A 19,569-nucleotide genomic window follows, 5' to 3' on the forward strand; every position below is an offset into this window, starting at 1 on the left:
CACGAACCTCTCTGTAAGTAATCAATGAAAAGAATCATTTGTTTACGTATTTATGCCTACACACATTGTAAATTAATAGTTATTTTACATGGTCTTTGCAAATGCATTTATAATTTCCATAGCTTTTTACAAACGTCAACATTTTCTATAGACCAAATGTTTGAGGGGAAAGAAATAATATGATCATTATTTAAGATGTTAGAAAGTGTTTTTTACGTCATCGTGTTCTATACATTGATTATGTAATGTCGCATGAAGGACTCATTAAAACAAATCCACACCTTGTTCAAAGTTCTTTACCTTACAGTTATTCTGGCTGTATCTATGAGTAATAGTTTGTATAATATATTTAAAATTTTCAATTTAATATGTTAATAATAATAGTCTATATTATATTGATTTCACAAGAGTTTACACCTTGTTCAAAGTTCTTTACCTTACAGTTATTCTGGCTGTATCTATGAGTAATAGTTTGTATAATATATTAAAAATTATAGTCAATTTAATATGTAAATAATAATAGTCTATATTATATTGATTTCACAAGAGTTTATACAGGGGCACGCAATGCAGACGCCAAACGGGAAAGGCAAAAAGTAATGTCAGAGAGCCAAGAGAACTGAACTGTCATACACGAGATCTAATATGCAACTACATCATGAAAGGCAATTACTGGACTAGTTCTAATCTGCCTCTGATTACATTCAGTCGTCTGGCTTCTGTCCAATACACAGTCTGTACTCTGCAGAAATGATGTGTTCGCACAAGTGATAATATCAAAGCCTCCGCCAACACAACAACTATATTACCACCAGAACGTGTTTGTCTATACCAAAAATCTAACTTAAATGAATACCAACCATAAAGGTAGTAAGGTTTTAACAATTTACCTAATACACATTCTATATTGTTACATGTATGAACTTTTTATATAACATTTTTTGGAATTGACTACATTATAATATTTCAGATCATTTTCCAAATGAAAATACAATAAAACTTTATATATTTTATACTTTTGCATTATTTATTAAATATAGGCTCAAGATATTGCTCCAATAATATCTACGCCACAACAAACCTGCACAGACCTACGAAGAAAATGTCCCTATTTTGATAAAAAGCTTTCTGATAAACAACAGTCCTAAACACAAGTAACCGACAAACGTCGAAAATGGTGGTAGTTGTTAAAAAAATATTTAACCAATTAAGGCAGATTTATTTCCTATTTTAATAGCATTAGATTAAGCTTAGGTTTTCTGCAGAAGGGAAGAGAAGAAGGTCTTTTTAAATGCTGAAGGTGCAGTATGTCATAGAAAGATTTGTCAAATTTAATCAAAACATATACACAAGCATGCAAAAAACAAACGTTTCTTTTCATCCGTCAGACTATCAAAATCTTACAATTTTTTTTTTCACTTTCCCCAAACATTTTAATGGTGCAACAATTCTTCAACATGCAAAATTGTTTGTCTTTTTATGGTCGACAATATTGCCACAATGACAATCGGACATTTAGATTTTTTATAGGTAAAAAGATTAAAACACCAACTTTTGACGAAATTCAGTACCGGTACCCCATTAAACTCCGTTTTTATTATATCTTACTGTTTTTCTAACTCAATAAAGCTTTTTTCTGCCCTATACATTCATGGAAAGTTGAATGAAAATCAGACCAAAAGTAACTTGAGATATCGTGTTCACTGATACATAAGTGTTTAAAAACTTAAAAAAATAGTGATTTTAAAGACTGGATACATCAAAACAACAAAGTAAATCCATGCAGTCTCGGGTCTATTTTTTACAGGCTTGCCGTGGTTATAGGTTCTTATAGGAAATATTTACCAAGAGAATTCAGATCTCTTCCTAAGAACGAATGAATAAGGACTGCCACAAATACGACTAAATGCATGGCTATTACAACAATTAAACAGGAAATTTGCGTGTATAAAACTGAATTACAAATCTGGGATGAATAATTTGACCCCCAAAACACGCCAAGCCTTTGCGTGAACTAAATAATAGAACTTTCATGTCCAACATCCACATTACAGAACTGAGCTAATTGAAATTAATCATCATGTATACCAACTAGCTGCAAGGCTATCGTGTGTATTAAATTATGGAGCTTGTATGTACAACGGAAAATCGCAAATGTGAGATAATGAAGTCATCCACTTTGTGTGCATAACTGTTAGGCGATTTGCATGGATTACCTTACAAAGTTTGCAATTCTAACGATAACGATATTACAGGTTATGTCATCTCAAAAATCTGTCATTTATTTACGAAATCAAGAGCTTTATTAAAACTTATGTCCTTATTGGAACAAACCTCGGGCACATGGAATATTTTTTTATTGAAATTATTAATGAATTTATCTTTTCAATATAAAGGACAATCATATAACGTAGGCTAATTATTGACTGAGCAGTTGAAATATGCCAAATTATTTGGCGAATGTCACACCGGTCAATCACCAGTGTATGTTTAAGTTTGATTGTCAACAAAATGCAGAGAGCAATAGAACCACATTGGTGTCGCCAGAGCTCCATGTCAAAGTCATATCAGAGTTCGATCTGATCACCTAATGGTATACTGTAATACAGTTAAGTGGTTTTTCGTCGTCAAATGTATCAGCCAGGCTATTGCTACCACGATCATTTCTGGATTGTTAGGGCCTCTGTAATATTTTTTAACCTGCAAAAAATATATACAGTATAGATTTTAAGTCGTAGGCTACATTCTCTTAACCCTAAGTATAACATGTAAGAGGGGCGATTGGCACAGAGAGGCCACTAGTTTGGCCGGATTAGCTAAGAAATTATACAGGATTTGAATTGGGGAAAAGTACACTTGAAAATTTAGAGTGTGAAGACACAGTTGAGCCAACGCTTTTAAAGACTATCAGGACAATCCGGGAAACAGCTTTTTCCTGACTAAATCTTTGTGTCAAGTCCATTTCAACAACGTAGTGTGACGAAAAAGGCGGTTTTTGAAAAATACAAAATGGCAGCTCTGAGAGCAACTATTGACTTTTAGGCAATTTAAATTTGATATTTCAATTCGTTATGAGATCAGAAATAATAACTTGAAATGTAGTAGAGAGTTACGAGACACGATGTATATTGATTAGGAAATTACATAGCATAAGTTAATATTTGAATTTATTTTGAAACGAGTATTATCACAACAATGATATTGTCAACAAGTAAATTTGACGTGGGTATGTAAATACTCTCTGTTCCTACAACAATCCAAGGATTTTGACACAAAGGCAATATGGGTTGTACAAATCAAATGGACCGCTTCTCTATGTTTTAGGGTACTGTAATTACGTTCCAACTGACTAACATGTTTAACAATATCACGTGATTTCATACAGGCCGCGTTTTCTCACCGGAACACTGATAGATACTAGTTTGATGGTTTAGTCATATAAACAAATTAACGTAAACGTAGATTTTGTTTGATAATATTTGTAAGGCTTAAAAGTTAACAATTTTGGTTAGCATTATCTCAACTGCTGTCCATTTAGTCTCCTTTTTAATATAGTATATAACTAGTTGTATATATTTTTTCGTGTTCAGTAACTTAAAATCAACCATTTTCTTTATACTATTCAAAGTAACCACATAAAATCGTAACCTAAAATTTACTGTTGGGACCTACTCTGTCAATGGAACTCTTAAAGCTATTTTTTAAAGTCAAATTTATCAAAATCTTATAATCAAATGTTCATTTTCGAATGAATGAATGAATACTCATATCTATCTTTATTCGAACAGGATGAATGACGAAAACGGACAAAACTATTCAATTGAAACAAACAAAAATATACAGAAATGTGAAATTAATAGTATAATAAATAAAACTAACCTTTGAGGTAACATCTATGTTCAACACAAGTTGTACAACGTTTTATGAAATAAGCCAATATGGGTCCAAAATAGTTTTATAAATTAGGAAACGAGAATTCACTTTGTAGCATTTTCGACAAGTGTTACTAAAGCAAAGATTCTTACTCTTACTGTTGATACTGTTCAATGAAATGGCGACCATACAAAGTAGGTATTTTAAGCAAGTATGAATGTAGATGAGTGTAGGTATTATATAATTATTTTACTATAGGCTATTGTTTCTTTTGGTTTTAGACACGATGAAAATTGATTTATTAGTGCGAATAATGTGGTGTCTTAGATTCAACAACGTCAAATAATGGATTAATGAGCTGCAAATTTCCTTGACTAAACTCTACATGTATTTATGAATACGTGTCTATATCCATAGAATAAGGAACAAACGTACGCACATAACTTTTCAAAGTAGGTGTAAAATAAGGTACATTATAGATATAAGTTATGTTTGTACCTTAAGTAAGGTGTGCAAATTGACTACGTTAACGTTCCAAGTGAGCTGAGGTTTATTGCCAGCACGTCATCTACACATGACCTACAGCTGCAGTTTGTAGCTAAGGAACATTACAACTCCTAGTTTACGACAATGTTAAATCTAACTGAAGACCACAAAACTTGTTAACAACTAGTATTTAGTTTCGCAAAACATCAAAATTTTAGAAGTTATTACCTACGAACATCTTTATAAAGTTCTAAATAGATATTATCTTCTAAGCTTATGAAAACTTTTGCCGCAAAGACCTAGCTCCTTCAACATGTTGTGTCATAAGCATGTATTTGGAATGTTGTATGTAATTTTTTCTCTAATATCATCGAGGTTATGTAATTTTTTCTCTTATATCATCAAGGTTTCATCTGACTTTTTAATATAGTAAAAAAAACTTCAAAAGTGAAATATAGTAAACCCGTTAAAATGCTGTAAAATAAAGTAATTCTAGAGATTAAAGATGCCATATCCTGGACAGGTAAAACCATTCACACATGCATTATTAATTCATAATCACATAGTTAAATTACTTTTATGAGACTTAAACGGTCTTAGTAGCCTATCATATCGAATGATTAAGTAATTTCTGGTAACTTTAAGTGTTCCAAGAATCATTAACCCGTAGCGGAATGATTATGGTTGGATTATGATTATGATTAAAAAGTAAAAAGAACTTTAAGACAGACCAAGCCTCTCAGCGTTGCCAGCAAGCGGACAGACAGGAGGCTGGTATAAATGTATCTAGGATATAATGCATTAAGCCCCTAAAAGATGACACTCCAGCCCAATTCTCTAAAATTACATATTCGGTTTAAATATAAATATCCTTCTGAGTATAAACGTAAAATAAATTCATTTCAAGTATTGCTATCAACTTGATATTATTAAAAAGCTATAAACAACAAAGAGCTTGTTATTTTTAAACAGGTAGGACTAACCTGGTTAAAAAAGGTTCCGGTTTCTCTGTGAGATCATCAACTTATCCTGAGAAAGAGGATTATTAACAGTCGTTAGTCTTTGTAAACCAACCCTTGCCTTTGTCGTATTCGTTTATTTAATAATTTCTTTTAAAAATCACTTTTATGAAACTCCTTTGTATATGATTTTCGATATTGAAAATCAACATTTAGTTAGTCGTTGTAAGCCGAGGAATATTGAATGAGTTGTGAATTTTGAGTGAATGTTGAATGCAACGTATTTAACTTTTAGTTTCACTAAATTTTATTTTTATATTTTTAAAACAGTCACTATAAATTTTGTGTGTTTAATTTGTATTGCGTTTTATCTTCAATTGAGTACTTTTAATGTCTTGGTTGCCTTATGAATACTTAAAAAACCAAAATATATCTTCCTACAAAATTACCTATATTTTCAATAAAGCCTTGGTACCTATATTCTTCTCTCTATGAGCCGTCTTTCTATGCTTTTGATGAAGTGGTGTTACCATTTGACTAGTAAAATTGATTGTCCTGATCCTACTCGTTTATCCCCGCTTTTTATAATCTTCTTGCTCAAATGTTCAATGCAATTTTACTTGGAACCTAAGTAGAAACGTTGTACTTTAACAATAAACCAACGTTTATTCTATCCTTGAATCAACACTCGACATGCTCATGACTCTGCTACATTTACTTAGTAAACACTGTCATATCGGGTCCGTAGTCGTGTGTCCGTTCTATACTTTCAGTAAATAAATCCGCCACAGCTAACCTGCAGATTAAGAGAATTTCAATTCGTCTGATTGGATATTTGCAAAAATATGTCTATAAACAAGCAATATTTACTCTCTATATTTAAATAACAATACTTAGGTTTGATTCTATGTGCTACCTAAGTACACGTTAAGCCTAATGTTATTTAAATACAGGGTGACAAAAAAGTCTGGAAACGGCTTAATATCTTTTTAACTAAATCCGATAGAAAATTCAAAACTTTAACATTAACTTAAATATATGAAAACTACTGTTTGCAAGCATTACCATTTTTTTACCTTCACCAGGGGACGGCCCATGAGGAGTAGGTACATAATCTTTAATGTAAGCATAGGTTGATATGCACATCATTTTAAAGGTCTGGTCAAGTGGAGTTCATTGCCGGAAACCGCGTCAAAAAAGGTTCATCCGTTACAAAATGGCGGCAGTCCAAAGTTCTTGCGGAAAATACCTTCACAAGCCTTAGTATTGGTAAATACTCGTATTAAACATTACCTTGAGAGCTGAAATTGTATTTTGAAGTCAACTAGCTCACAGACTAAGTTCATTCAATCTTCAAAACAAATTTAACCGGTTTTCAGATTTCCCGGCTAATGTTGCCTATGGATATTTTACCTGTGCAGGTATATTCCACAAGAAATTTGGACTGCCGCCATTTTGTAACGAATGAACCTTTTTTGACGCGGTTTCCGGCAATTAACTCCACTTGACCAGACCTTTAAAATAATGTGCATATCAACCTATGCTTACATTAAAGATTATGTACCTACTCCTCATGGGCCGTCCCCTGATGAAGTTAAAAAAATGGTAATGCTTGCAAAAAGTAGTTTTCATTCATATAAGTTGATGTAAAAAGGTTTGAATTTTCTAACCAATTTATTTTAAAAGATATCAAGCCGTTTCCAGACTTTTTTGTCACCCTGTATAATAGATGTGACATGTTTAAGTAAATATAGTAGGTACTAGCTGTGTACCCGTTCTACGTACGGGGTGAATCAAATATACAGTACAAACAATACAATGAGGAATCTTTCGTCAAGTATAAATTCGAGCTTTACAGTTGTTATAATAAAAAGAGAGAGTTTTAACTGACACAATAGTATGAGTTATACACTATGTTTGCAGTCTAGCCGCCCGGAGCATGAATGAAGAGGCTTTTGTTGGATCTCACACTGGAACCATGCTGATCCGCTCAGTTCGGCTGAGGACAACGTCTGGTCTTGAGATTTATTAATCGTCATGGCGAAGCAAACTGTGACGCGGAAATGTGGCCGCTTGAACTCTAACGGTTAGTTGCTAAGAATTAATGGAATAATTGGGATAAATACCAATTCCCCAGCACTACAACCCGTGAGAATTTCTGATTTAATCATGTATCACTGGAGACTGCAAAATCCAATCACGCAAATGGAAATTCACTTATTCTGCAGGTTTACTGCCATGGGGGTAGTTTACAGGTCCCCGAGGTATTCTCACATACATAGAGTGAACGTGAATAAATGAGAACATCCTAAAATAATTACACTATTTTAGTTCATCCCTAAAGGTTAATTTAATTTATCTAACAGCATTTCATCAACAGATTGCATTTAATGGACCTATAAATAAACATTAGTCTAACAAAAACAAAGTTTTCCGCTTGTTTGGAGCTATCCAAAACAGCTCTTTGAGAGCCAACGGAACGAACACTAATGCATTTGTTTAAATGTCTTTGTAAGTGGCATTGATCACTTCATTGTGCTAAATGTATTAGGACACTGTTCACGATATTTCTATTCATCTCACGAATGCCCATATCTATTAACTCACAGTTAATGTTCCAAACCTAATTAATACGATGAGCTATAACTTGTATGGATTAAACTGGAAGATATATAAATATGGCTCGTACATTTATCTGTTTACTAGTTTTGCATTTTTGCCTTATTGAATACTATTTTCATATAAAGAAGATTGATGTTGAATGTTGTGAGTTTTATTTTTAAATAGTTTTATTTTTTTAATGTATTGTATAGTGATTTTTTTAAAAATACTTGTAGCAACTCAGTCAGTAGTATATAGATCATTCTATGAAATGTTATTTAAAAAATTATATTTTTATCAAAATTAATTTTTCTATTAATTTTAAACAAAAGTATAGCCTACTTAATTATTAAAGTACGGTAGCTTAAAAGTCCCTTGGGGGTAATTCGAGTAAAACTCTTTGTTAAGGTAATATAAATAAATTACAATTACATAGCTAGTTAGAAATTAATTTAACAAACGTTCTAAATTATTTGAATCTCTATATAAGGTACACGAAATAAACATGGGGTACGAATGTGTGGTAAATTAGCTACGATAATTTAATACACATTACAATATTTAACCATGGGTAAAAACGTGGTGACTGTGATCGTATTAAAATATTATTGCCACTCACTATTTGCATTCCTACAAACCTTTAAAAATATTTTTACTATGAGCTTGTCTCAATTAATTGTCGTATCTAGTCGTTATAAATTGGCTTTTGTGAAATTCTGGTTGAATTTCCATAAAATATATAGCAAAGGCCCTATGTAGTAGGTACTGTTAGAGAAGTAATATTTCTCATCTTGTCTTTACATCATCACCTGATTTAATATTAATTGTCTTTTTTACCTTTTTTATGTTGTGGTTTGGTGTAATTGTTAAAAAGATGTATTAATAATTAATTTTTTCAGTACAAAAAAAATTTCCATTATTTTTTCTGGGCTATTTATTACATTAACTATTAGGTTACGGGACTTTTACAATTTGTAAATGTAAATTTTGTCATTGTAAATCCTGAAAGTAAGATATTTTCAACATAACTATTTTCCTTCTATTTGTTGCTGCTGCTATCATTGGTATTATTCATCATAGTGGAGTATCTTTCAAAATGGGGGAAAGAGACATGAAAATAGGAATTGAACTGCTTGAAGGAGTTTCCAACTACAATAACTGGAGGTTTGCAATGAAAATGGTCCTAATACACGAAGATATATGGAATAAAATTGAACCGCATGATACAAGGGGAAGTGAAGTAACTCAAGGGGAAGGTTTGGCAAGTGAAAAGAAAAAAAATTAAAAAGCACTTGCTAAAATATGTTTATTTTTAAAACCTTGTTGTTATCCTCACGTAAGAAATGCAAAAACTGCAAAAGAGGCTTGGGACAATCTTAAAAATGCATTTGAGGATAAGGGATTAGTTAGACGACTAAGTTTATTGAGAGTTTTATTCAATACTAAACTTTCTGATTTCGGTTCAATGGACGCTTATGTTACCAAAATTATATCTGTCTCACAACAAATAGCAAACATAAGTAAGCCCTTCGAGGATGAATTTCTTGGTGTAGTCATGTTGAATGACTTGCCTAGTCATTATGAACCTATGGTTATGGAATTGGAAAACTCGGGAACCGAATTAACAGTTGAACTAGTCAAGTCTAAACTACTTCAAGAAGATTTAAAATCTGTCAGCCCTGGTCAAAACATTTTAAACAGAAATGCATTAGCTACAAAACAGGACAATAAACGTTCTGACGTGTTAAGTTATCGATGCCACAAACATGGTCATAAGGCATAAAATCAGATCGTTTAAAAAACTCTTCTAAATTCACGAAGGGTACTAATCCGATTAAACATGCTAATCAGATATCGAATAACAGTAATGAAAGCAGTGACTGGTGTGCTCTATCGGCATATTAGCAGCTACAACTAGTGCTGATTGCTGGTATCTTGATTCAGCTTGTACGAATCACATGACAGGTCAGAGAGATTTACTTCAAAAATACCAAAAGTATAGCAAAACTGGTACGGATGTCATTGTGGCGAACAATGAAAAGCTAAAATGTGAAGGTCAAGGAGAAGCAACAGTCATGATAGAGTCTGTTGAGAGAAATGTTACTGATGTAGTCCATGTACCTAATTTAAGTTTAAATAAAGGTCTAAAAATGTTTTTTTTTCTGAGGACGGGTGTAATGTATACAAACAGGAGGACTGCAATGTATCGGGCCAGCCTGTAGCTCATGCCACAAATGTGGATGGTCTTTACAAGTTGGACATTGATCCTGATAACCAAATGTCAAGCAACTTTGCAGGAAATAGTAAAGACACAGAAGATCTATGGCACCGTCGTCTTGCTCATTTAAGTCGGAAATTCATTAAATTCACCCTGTATTTCTTGGATACAAGGTAAGAAAACTACAGCTCCTTATTCTATAAATAAGAAGGGAACTCGCGCTGCAGACATTTTAGGATTAGTGCATTCCGACTTATGCGGCCCATTGAATGTTAGTTCGCATGGAGGAGCTCAATACTTACCAACTCTCACTGATAATTTTTCAAGAAAGACATTCGGCTACTTTTTAAAGCAAAAGAATGAAGTTGTTTCCAAAGCTAAAGAATGGAAATTGTTTGTAGGAAACGAGACTGGGAAAAGATTGAAGAAACTCCGTACTGATAATAGAGGTGCATTTGTGAACAAAGAGCTAGAAGATTTTCTTAAAGCTTCTGGAGTACAACATCAAACAACTGCTCCATACTCACCATCTCAAAATGGCGTTGCTGAAAGGGCAAATCGTACAATTTTTGAGAAGACTCGTTCTCTGCTGCATGATTCTGGGTTAGACAAAAAGTATTGGGCTGAAGCAGCTAATACTGTAATTTATTTGAAGAATCGGTCTCCTACTAAAGCTGTTTTTGGGAGAACACCGGAAGAGGTGTGGACCAACAAGAAGGTTGATCTTAGGCATTTGCGAGTTTTTGTTTGCAAAGCTTTTGCTCACGTGCCAAGTGGACAAAGAAAGAAGCTCGATCCCAAAAGTCGTGAGTTGATTTTTGTTAGTTATTGCCAAAACTCTAAAAACTACAGACTTGTTGATCCAAGATATTCCTCTAAGATAATCATATCCAGAGATGTTATGTTTTTAGAGAAAAACCCAGTTGAAGGGGGAGAAGTGAGGGATAACAAATCATAAGATTTTAGATCTATCAAATTATTTTTCAGAGAGAAGAGCCACAACTGAGAATGATGTTAATGATGAGAATGTATCAAATCTAGAAGAGGACATGCATATAACAGATGACACAATATCAGAACCTGACATAGAAAACAGAGAATCAAATCTGGAAGAAGAGATGTATACAAAAGAAGCATGTCATGAAGCAGAGGTGAGAAGGTACCCACAGAGACAACGGAATCCAAAGGACATTGGACCATTTCAAGTTTATAATGTGGTTCATGATCGTACACCAATTCATCATTTGGATTTGTCAACTGCTTTTTTGAACAGACAGCGGAAAGAAGCCCTATATATTCAACAGCCTGAAAACTTAGTTGTATCAAGAAAACAAGACAAAATGTGTTCCTGGCCCAATGCATCAAGAGTTAGTGCAATTAATCGGACTGGATCAAGTTAAAAAACATCAAGGGGTGGTGTTAGAGAAGTAATATTTCTCATCTTGTCTTTACATCATCACCTGATTAAATATTAATTGTCTTGTTTACATTTTTAATGTTGTGGTTTGGTGTAATTGTTAAAAAGATGTATTAATAATTTGTTCAGTATTAAAACGTTTTCCATTATATTTCTGAGCTATTTATTACTTTGACTATTTAGGTACAACAACCATTATTTCCTCGTATTCGCTTTATAATATTGGCAGTGAGCTCTATTATTGGAACGCTGTAGCGTAGTCTCGTTAAGAATAACAGTGCAAAGCTTTCGTTGATAATTTTATAACTAAAAACGTATATTGATTTGAACATTCAGCTACAGTATTACAAAGGATAGACTGATATATCTGCTACAGGATAATCAGTGTTTTTTTAGATCGTTTTATTGCCCAGTCACGAGCGTAGTTATGAACGACTACCATTTGAATACAATGGAGTACTAGTTTCTATAGATACAAGACTCATACCTTTCTTCAAACTCATCTTCTATCTTTTTGTATCCAGCTTGTTTAGCACGGAAAATACAGAAAATATTAATTTAGCTCAAATAACAACACCCACCCTCAGCTTCAGTCAACGGCCATTTACATTGAAAGTTATCGTAACAGATTAATGAATTATTGAGAGTTAACAATCTATTTGATAGATCATTGTGAATAGGATATAATCTCGTATTCAATAATAAACTGTTTTAATTGATTTTACAATAACTAACTCCATATGAATATGTCACTTACCACATTTTAATGCAAATGTGTGAACTTGAATTTCATCCTGAAACAAAAACGTAAGAACATATATAATTCAAGCCTCTTCCTATGTTCTGTTAATTTAGGCTAGTATATTTCTCACTTACAACTAAACAAAGCTTAAACATAAAAGCTTTATTAAAATTTCTTCTTTTCTAATGTATATTATCTCATGTAGTAGTAGAGTGTGCCAAATGTGTATTACCGTTCTGATTTTTACCCAAAAGTTTGTCACAACCTCTAAAACTCCCATGAAAATAAGGTTGTTCGATTTCTATACACACAAAAAGGTTGAGCAAAATCATTGTTTTATTTTTATAAATAGCTCATAGTTTATCAATTTTGCACGGATAAACAAGTTAAGACAATTGAATGACTAGGTGTACAACTGTGCAATGCAGTTGTCTGCTTTCAATATTGAGCGGGGCTAGCATACATTGACAAGCATCCAATGCTTTTCTAAATTTAATGCTAACTCTGTTTATCATAAATGCGATACGGGGTGGTGCAAAAGTCCTAACATTTCCGCCTAGCAATGCTCTGAGATGGCCAGCAAGATCATGGACCGAAAGAAATATGTTGTTTGGTAACAACATATTTCTTTCGGTCGTTGGTACGAAGGACGACACGTTGAACATGCTTTTGTTTAGTTAATTAATTGTAAGCTTTGTTTAAGTAAACTATTAATCTTTTTTTTTGTTTCCTTTTTTGCACAACGCGTTATATACTTGCAGTATCAAATGTCAGGGGTATATTTTGTTCACATAAATGGGATATCTATTTGCAGTATCCAAAGTCTCTGGTTCAAGTAAATGAATTGTCTACTTGCAGGAACCGAAGTATTTTTTTTATCACAGATTAAAAATCTACTTGCAGGATCCAAGGAAAATGATATATATGGTTCGCATAAATGAAATAGAATGGCTTTTTATAGTATCCAAAGTCAATGTTACGCCTTCTTCGCTTAAATGGAATGTCTATTTACAGGTTCTCAAGTCAATTGTACGTCTGGTTCACGTAAACGAATTGTTTACTTGTAGTATCAAAACTTAACGGTACATTTGGTTCACGTAAATGAATTGTCTACTTTTGGTATCCTAAATCAATGGTACACCTGCTTCACATAACAGATAAATTGACTTGCAGTATCCAAAGTTAATGTTACATTTGGTTAACATAATAAGATGCATATTTTAAGTATCCAAAATCAAATGGAGGCTTACTTATTGTTCACTAAAATAGAATGTCTATTTGCAATATTTAAAGTCATTGATACGGAAGGTTTACGAAAGCTAATTGTTTACTTGCAGTATGGTCGATGGCACATTTGGTTAACGTAATTAAATTGTTTAATTCTAGTACCTATACTAACTCAATGGTACGGTTCATGTAAATTAATTGTTTACTTGCAGTTTTCTAAGTCGATTTACGTAAATTTACGCTCATTTGATTTACGTAAATTGAGTGTATATTTGCAGTATCGAAACTCAATGGTATCTTTGGTTCACATTAGTGGAATTCCTATTTTCAGTACCTATTCAAAGTCTGCATTAATGGTACGTCTAGTTATGTAAATGGTAAGTCTACTTGCAGTATCCAAACTCAATGATAGGCCTATGTTTGGTTCACATTAATGGAATGGCCATTTGTAGTATTTAAAGTAAATGGTGCTCTTTAACATGGGCCTGATTCCGGCGACCATAATAATTGGATATTCAATTGTAGTAAATTATGCTTAATGATATTAATCCGATTGTTCTTCCCTTTTTCTCTATACGGTATTTCTAATGTGTTATTTTAGATGGTCCTTTAAATGTTGCAACTCTTGTTTACCTTTTTATTGTTATCTCGCAAACATCGTCATAGCAACCAATTAACCTTTAAGGCCAATGTTAAATTTCTAAAAGTTTAAATTCACGTAGGGAAAATCCGTGTGGTCCAATTTCTACCATTTCAGACTCATACCTTCCAATGACTGTCCAATGAACTATAACTGTAATAAATTTCGTGCAGATCGCTTCAGCAGTTCAGGAGGAGTATTTGTAAAACAAAAGCAGCAGTGTAGTATATGAGCTTCGTTCGCTTCGCTTCGCTCCGCTCAATAAGTCGTGCTGAGTTTCTACACTTTAGTGAAACTGTTCTTTACGGTGAAAATACTTCTGGTTATAACATCACACTTTCACGTAAATTGGTAAAAAGCAATTTAGTAGATCATCTATGTCCCTCATGTATCTTATCTCCTCTCCATAACACAGCTAAAAAGTCTATAAAAAATTGAGTAGAAATGTATGTGACCATAAAATGATAGTGTAAAATCTTTGTTTAAAATTGCTTACAATAACAACTCAGCACCTGATACAAAAGTCGTGCCTTGCATAGAAACACAGTTGTGAGATAGAGTAAGGCGTTATAGTTAAAATATGTTAGTGAATTAATTAAAACAGATAATTGAGTATGTTGAATGATTTTTGTACAATGATTAATTATGGAGAGAATAAAAAAGTGTGAATTTAAAATTTCCACGTTATTCTTATGAAGAATATATAGAGATAAGTGAATTGCTGTAGTTTGCTTGTTTATCGGTGTATTGTGATCAAACTTGGAAAATGTATTTATTTTACACTATGTTATACTTTACTAAAAACATTCTTTTATTACCCTTCCTGTAGCAGCTAACCTACAAACTTGTTGAACATAACGCTATTTAAATATATTTATATTAAGTCAAAATCTAATCAGGCAAATGGAAATTAACTTAGCCTGCAGGTTTGCGGTGGCCAGGGTAATAATATATATTAACATAACTCAAGATCCCTTATGTAAATAACATAAAACATTTACTTTAAACGTAGTAGCTATAAAATATAATTCAACTTTTTAACTATAAAAAATCCTAGTTTTCTGAAGAAAAAAACTGAAAACAAAAATCTACAACTAGGAAATTTATTTTATTATCATCAAAAGATTTTTGGAAAATACATAAAACAACTTAATAGATCAGTAAAGTAAGTGACATCCTGCAGGCGTAACCTATACAAATAAAGAAGTAGAGGCCCAAAGTTGTTATAGCATTAGTTCGCTTTGAATTCAAGGTGTAACTCTAAGGAAAGTCGCAATACTGCAGTAAAACAAAACTTTCTTTTCTAGCGTCCCAGAGGATTCGAAAATATATCGTTTCTATTGTTCTTTAGAAAATGTTCTGCAAGGTATTTTGTAGTTTGAGTTTATTTGTATTTTTAAACGTAGACGCTCACTGTGTTCCCCACTCTAATTGGTATTTAATAATAAATTTCCTTGTCAATTTTCAAAGTAGATGCAGAGATAAATCTATTTATACAGAGAATATATATTATATAGATTTTTATCATATATAATATATATATAGTCTCTATGTACATTGAAGCATTTTATGCATGAAGTGAAATTATCCTATATACAGGGAATTTTCTTAACGCACAACCCAAATTAGAAGTACTGTGAGACAAATTTTAATTACAATAACTCCTTACATTATGTTATCCCTATTATATTTACCTCATTGCCGATCAGCTGATGTACGTCGTTACATCGTTATCTTTGAGCTTTAGTGTTATAGGGAATTTATTGTAAATAAGACACAAAATCGCGTTCTCCAACATTTAAGAGTTAGAATAATACAATGAAAGTAAATGATTAGTTTTATGCTAAGAAAGGTTTGAAATTAAATTTCCAGGTGTGATTCTAGTATCTAATAAATCCCCTATTACTGACATGACAAATTTAATGAAACCAAATTCAAATTTAAGGAAAACTTAAATCTCTAGATTTTAGCGAAAATAAAATCAGGTAAATGGAAATTTTCTTAGTCTGCAGGTTTGCTTTGACAGGGTTAAGCTTTCACTGTTAGTTGCATCGTGTCCGTCACCGCGGTACTTATGGCCGGCCGCGCATTCATTTTTGTAAATAGTTTGTGTCCGTGTTCGTGTTTATACAGGGTGGCTGAAAAGTAACTTGCACCCCCAATTAACTTTTCATCCATTTGAGATATATTTGAAATCGGTTTGCGGCAACCTTCTTAGATATGAGGGGCTACAATAATTATGGTCAATTTTAAAAATTATGCCCTTAGGGGTAGCGAAGGTAGGGGGTATCTCAAAATTTTCAAATGACAAGTATAGTCGAGTTTGGTATCATTATACAGGTCTTGATGAAACATAAACATTGACATAAAGAAAACCAAAATCGGTTCACTAATAGCAAAATGGTGCCCTAAAACGTTTCAAATCCAAATAAGCTTGCACCCTCTTTAACTTTTAAACTATTTGAGATATTTGAAATCGGTTTGCGGCAACCTTCTTAGATATAAGGGGCTACAATAATTATGGTAAATTTTGAAAATGTTGCCCTTAAGGGTAGCGGGGGTAGGGGGTAGCTCAAAATTTTCAATTAGCATGTATAGTTGAGTTTGGTATCATTTTGTAGATCTTGACGAAACATAACCATTAACATACAGGAAATAGAAATCGGACCATTAATAACAAAATAGCAGTTCAAAATTACTTTAAATAACCATTGTCTTAATCATTTTAAGCTGCCATTTTGTTATTAATGGTCCGATTTCTATTTTCTTTATGTTATTTGTTATGTTTCGTCAAGACCTGTAAAATGATACCAAACTCAACTATACTTGATTTTTGAAAATTTTTAGCTACCCCCTACCCCCGCTACCCTTAAGGGCAACATTTTCAAAATTTACCATAATTATTGTAGCCCCTTATATCTAAGAAGGTTGCCGCAAACCGATTTCAAATATCTCAAATGGTTGCAAAGTTAAGGGGGGTGCAAGTTACTTCTCAGCCACCATGTATGTTAAATGTACTATGTGTAATGATGACGACAAGATGTCCCAATATTTTTAAGAGGCAAGAGGCTCGACAATGAAACCTTGATGTTTCGAAACTAGTCGCCATAGACTAATTTTAGGATTGATGACGTAAGGTATATAACCTATTTATATTGTTAAGCTTTTGTTTACAATAGATTCCATTTCCTTAAATTTGTAAATGTCAATAATAGTACGAATTTAAGGAACCGGAATCCGTAGTAAACAAAACTAACGCCTTCACAGCAAACCTGCAGGATAAGGGAATTTCCGTTCGCTGACCTACGTTTATTTGAACGAGTTCGCGATCCAGCATATTCGGACCATGGGAACGGGGGTTTATAGGGGTTTCATGGGGTAAAAATGGGGTTTTCCCATTTTTGACCCTAAAAACAAAACAAAAAATTGCAATTTGTTTTTAAACCCTTTTGTAGAGCTTAAAATAAGAAATTATTTAGTATATTGAAGCGCTGTTGTATACCTAACGGTCACGGAGAAAATTCAAAATTCAAATTCATTTAAAACTCCCATTTTATTGTTATAGAGAAAATGAAAATTGTTGTAGTTTACTTGTTTATGGACATATATTGATAAAATGTGGCTATTTTTTTTTTATTTCAACCTATACTTTTGACGTATGGTCAACAAACACTTTTTACCTTCCCCTTAGCAGCAAACCTAAGCACTCGATAAATCCAATGTTATTTAAATAGGGAATAAATATGTCTTATTTATGGAAATATTTTAGTAAAAATATAATCAGACAAGTTGAAATTCGCTTAGTATGCAGGTTTGCTGCGGCGGGGGTATTTTAAATTTGTGTATGTGTGTACATGATTTATAACCATGTTTTGGATATGGAAATGTGGTGAATAAATGTAAATTTAAACTAAATAAAAATGACATTTGTACATTAGGTAAGATGTAATGTCTAATACCCATAAAACAACTTTTAAAATTAAACAGAACGAAGATATTGAAAACACTCAAACTTTTGGATATTGAGATTACATAAACCAAGACCGAGTAATTTACCAGAGATAAAAGCTCCTAATGAAGGTAGGTTTGGAGAGCTAATCTAAATTAGACCTCCTTGTTGGAGGAGTGTGAGGTAAATGTACCGGGAGTATCTAGAATGTTTTACCTTTTACCAAAGGAACTTATAGGTACAAACTGGTAACGCTATATTTACAATTGTATTTCTCAACACACATTTGGGCTAAACAAAAACACTGATAAACATTTCATCTTTCAGTTTTTTATGGTGAAACTATTTATTATTATTTATATATCCATACCATATTTACATCGTTGAAATTTGTGCCCTAATCAACAATAAAATGGTTTGCTTTTCTAACAAAAGTTAATGCAAGTTTTCTATTGCATTATTTTCTATTATTTACTAGGTTTTATATAGTGGGTAGCCTGATAAGTTTGCCTAGCCTCAAAGAACGGATTTTTTATTAAAATAATAGGTCCAATTGAATTTCATTTCTGAAACCAGAGGGGGAAATGTAGGCTTATATTATTTTATACAACAGATTTAAAGGACAAATGTTTCTCCTCAGGGTCTGTAAAATCAAATTTTAAAGTGTATTATTTACAATAATTAAATAATAAAACGCTGGAACAACAATCTAACTATTGGTATCAAGCTAGTTTCCTTAAATGTTGCTATACCCCAAGTTTAAATCCCCAGGTTTTAGCCAAAATATACACATAGGCTGCAATACTGTTATAACTGACAACTATAGTTAATCTAGGCCTATAGCATATATGCACAGTACAAAACAGCAACACGATTGTACAATAATGAAAACTTTCCTTTGTGTATACAAGTGATACATTGAGTAGTAAAATCGTTTTGAATTCCTCATAAATACTGATTCATTTTATTAGACAATTAAATGGACGATCTAAGTGAAGTGATATGCTGTTTCAGAATATAGTGATACAGTATTATTAAAAAAGGTAAAATAAACAAAATTGTGAACTCAGCATCACCAACAACGAACTTCAAAACAGAAACAAGTATAAATTCAAATTTAAGGTATTATATTATATTTAAATCACAAAATAAACCCAAAATTATTTTCTTAAAGTAATTGCTCAGGATTAATTCCTTGTTGGGTATGAATTGCAGAAAAAGCCAAAAAATTCCCCCTTAATGTACTAGATCCCTCAAAATTATTCTTATTTTAGCTTTCTAAACTACTCTTAAGACTACTTGTTTATCATTTTCCACTTAATTATCCAACAGCTTATCTATTATTGAGCGGAGCGAGCGAAGCGAGCGAAGCTCTTATACGTCGACTTTTATGCATTTCGTAATACGCAAACTCCTCCTAGACGGCTGAATCAATCGTTTTCAAATTTTGCATGGTG

At 32.5% G+C, this 19,569-nt stretch overlaps 1 protein-coding gene across 3 annotated transcripts in view; it reads right to left on the reverse strand.

Moving 5' to 3' along the window:
* LOC128982760 (5-hydroxytryptamine receptor 1) overlaps positions 1-19,569 on the reverse strand; it is a 165,804-nt gene that overhangs the window by 51,588 nt on the left and 94,647 nt on the right. For 2 of the 3 annotated variants that reach the window (XM_054401721.1, XM_054401719.1), the window contains exon 2: positions 12,312-12,348. The exons of the other annotated variant lie outside the window; for it this stretch is intronic. The gene's annotated coding sequence lies outside the window, so the exon portion shown is untranslated. The remainder of the gene's footprint in view (positions 1-12,311; positions 12,349-19,569) is intronic. 3 annotated transcript variants of the gene reach the window in all.

Source organism: Macrosteles quadrilineatus, unplaced genomic scaffold, assembly GCF_028750875.1.
Source record: "Macrosteles quadrilineatus isolate MER2022 unplaced genomic scaffold, UCM_ALF_1.0 Scaffold_1__1_contigs__length_201487025, whole genome shotgun sequence".
In the NCBI taxonomy this organism is placed as follows: Eukaryota; Metazoa; Arthropoda; class Insecta; order Hemiptera; family Cicadellidae; genus Macrosteles; species Macrosteles quadrilineatus.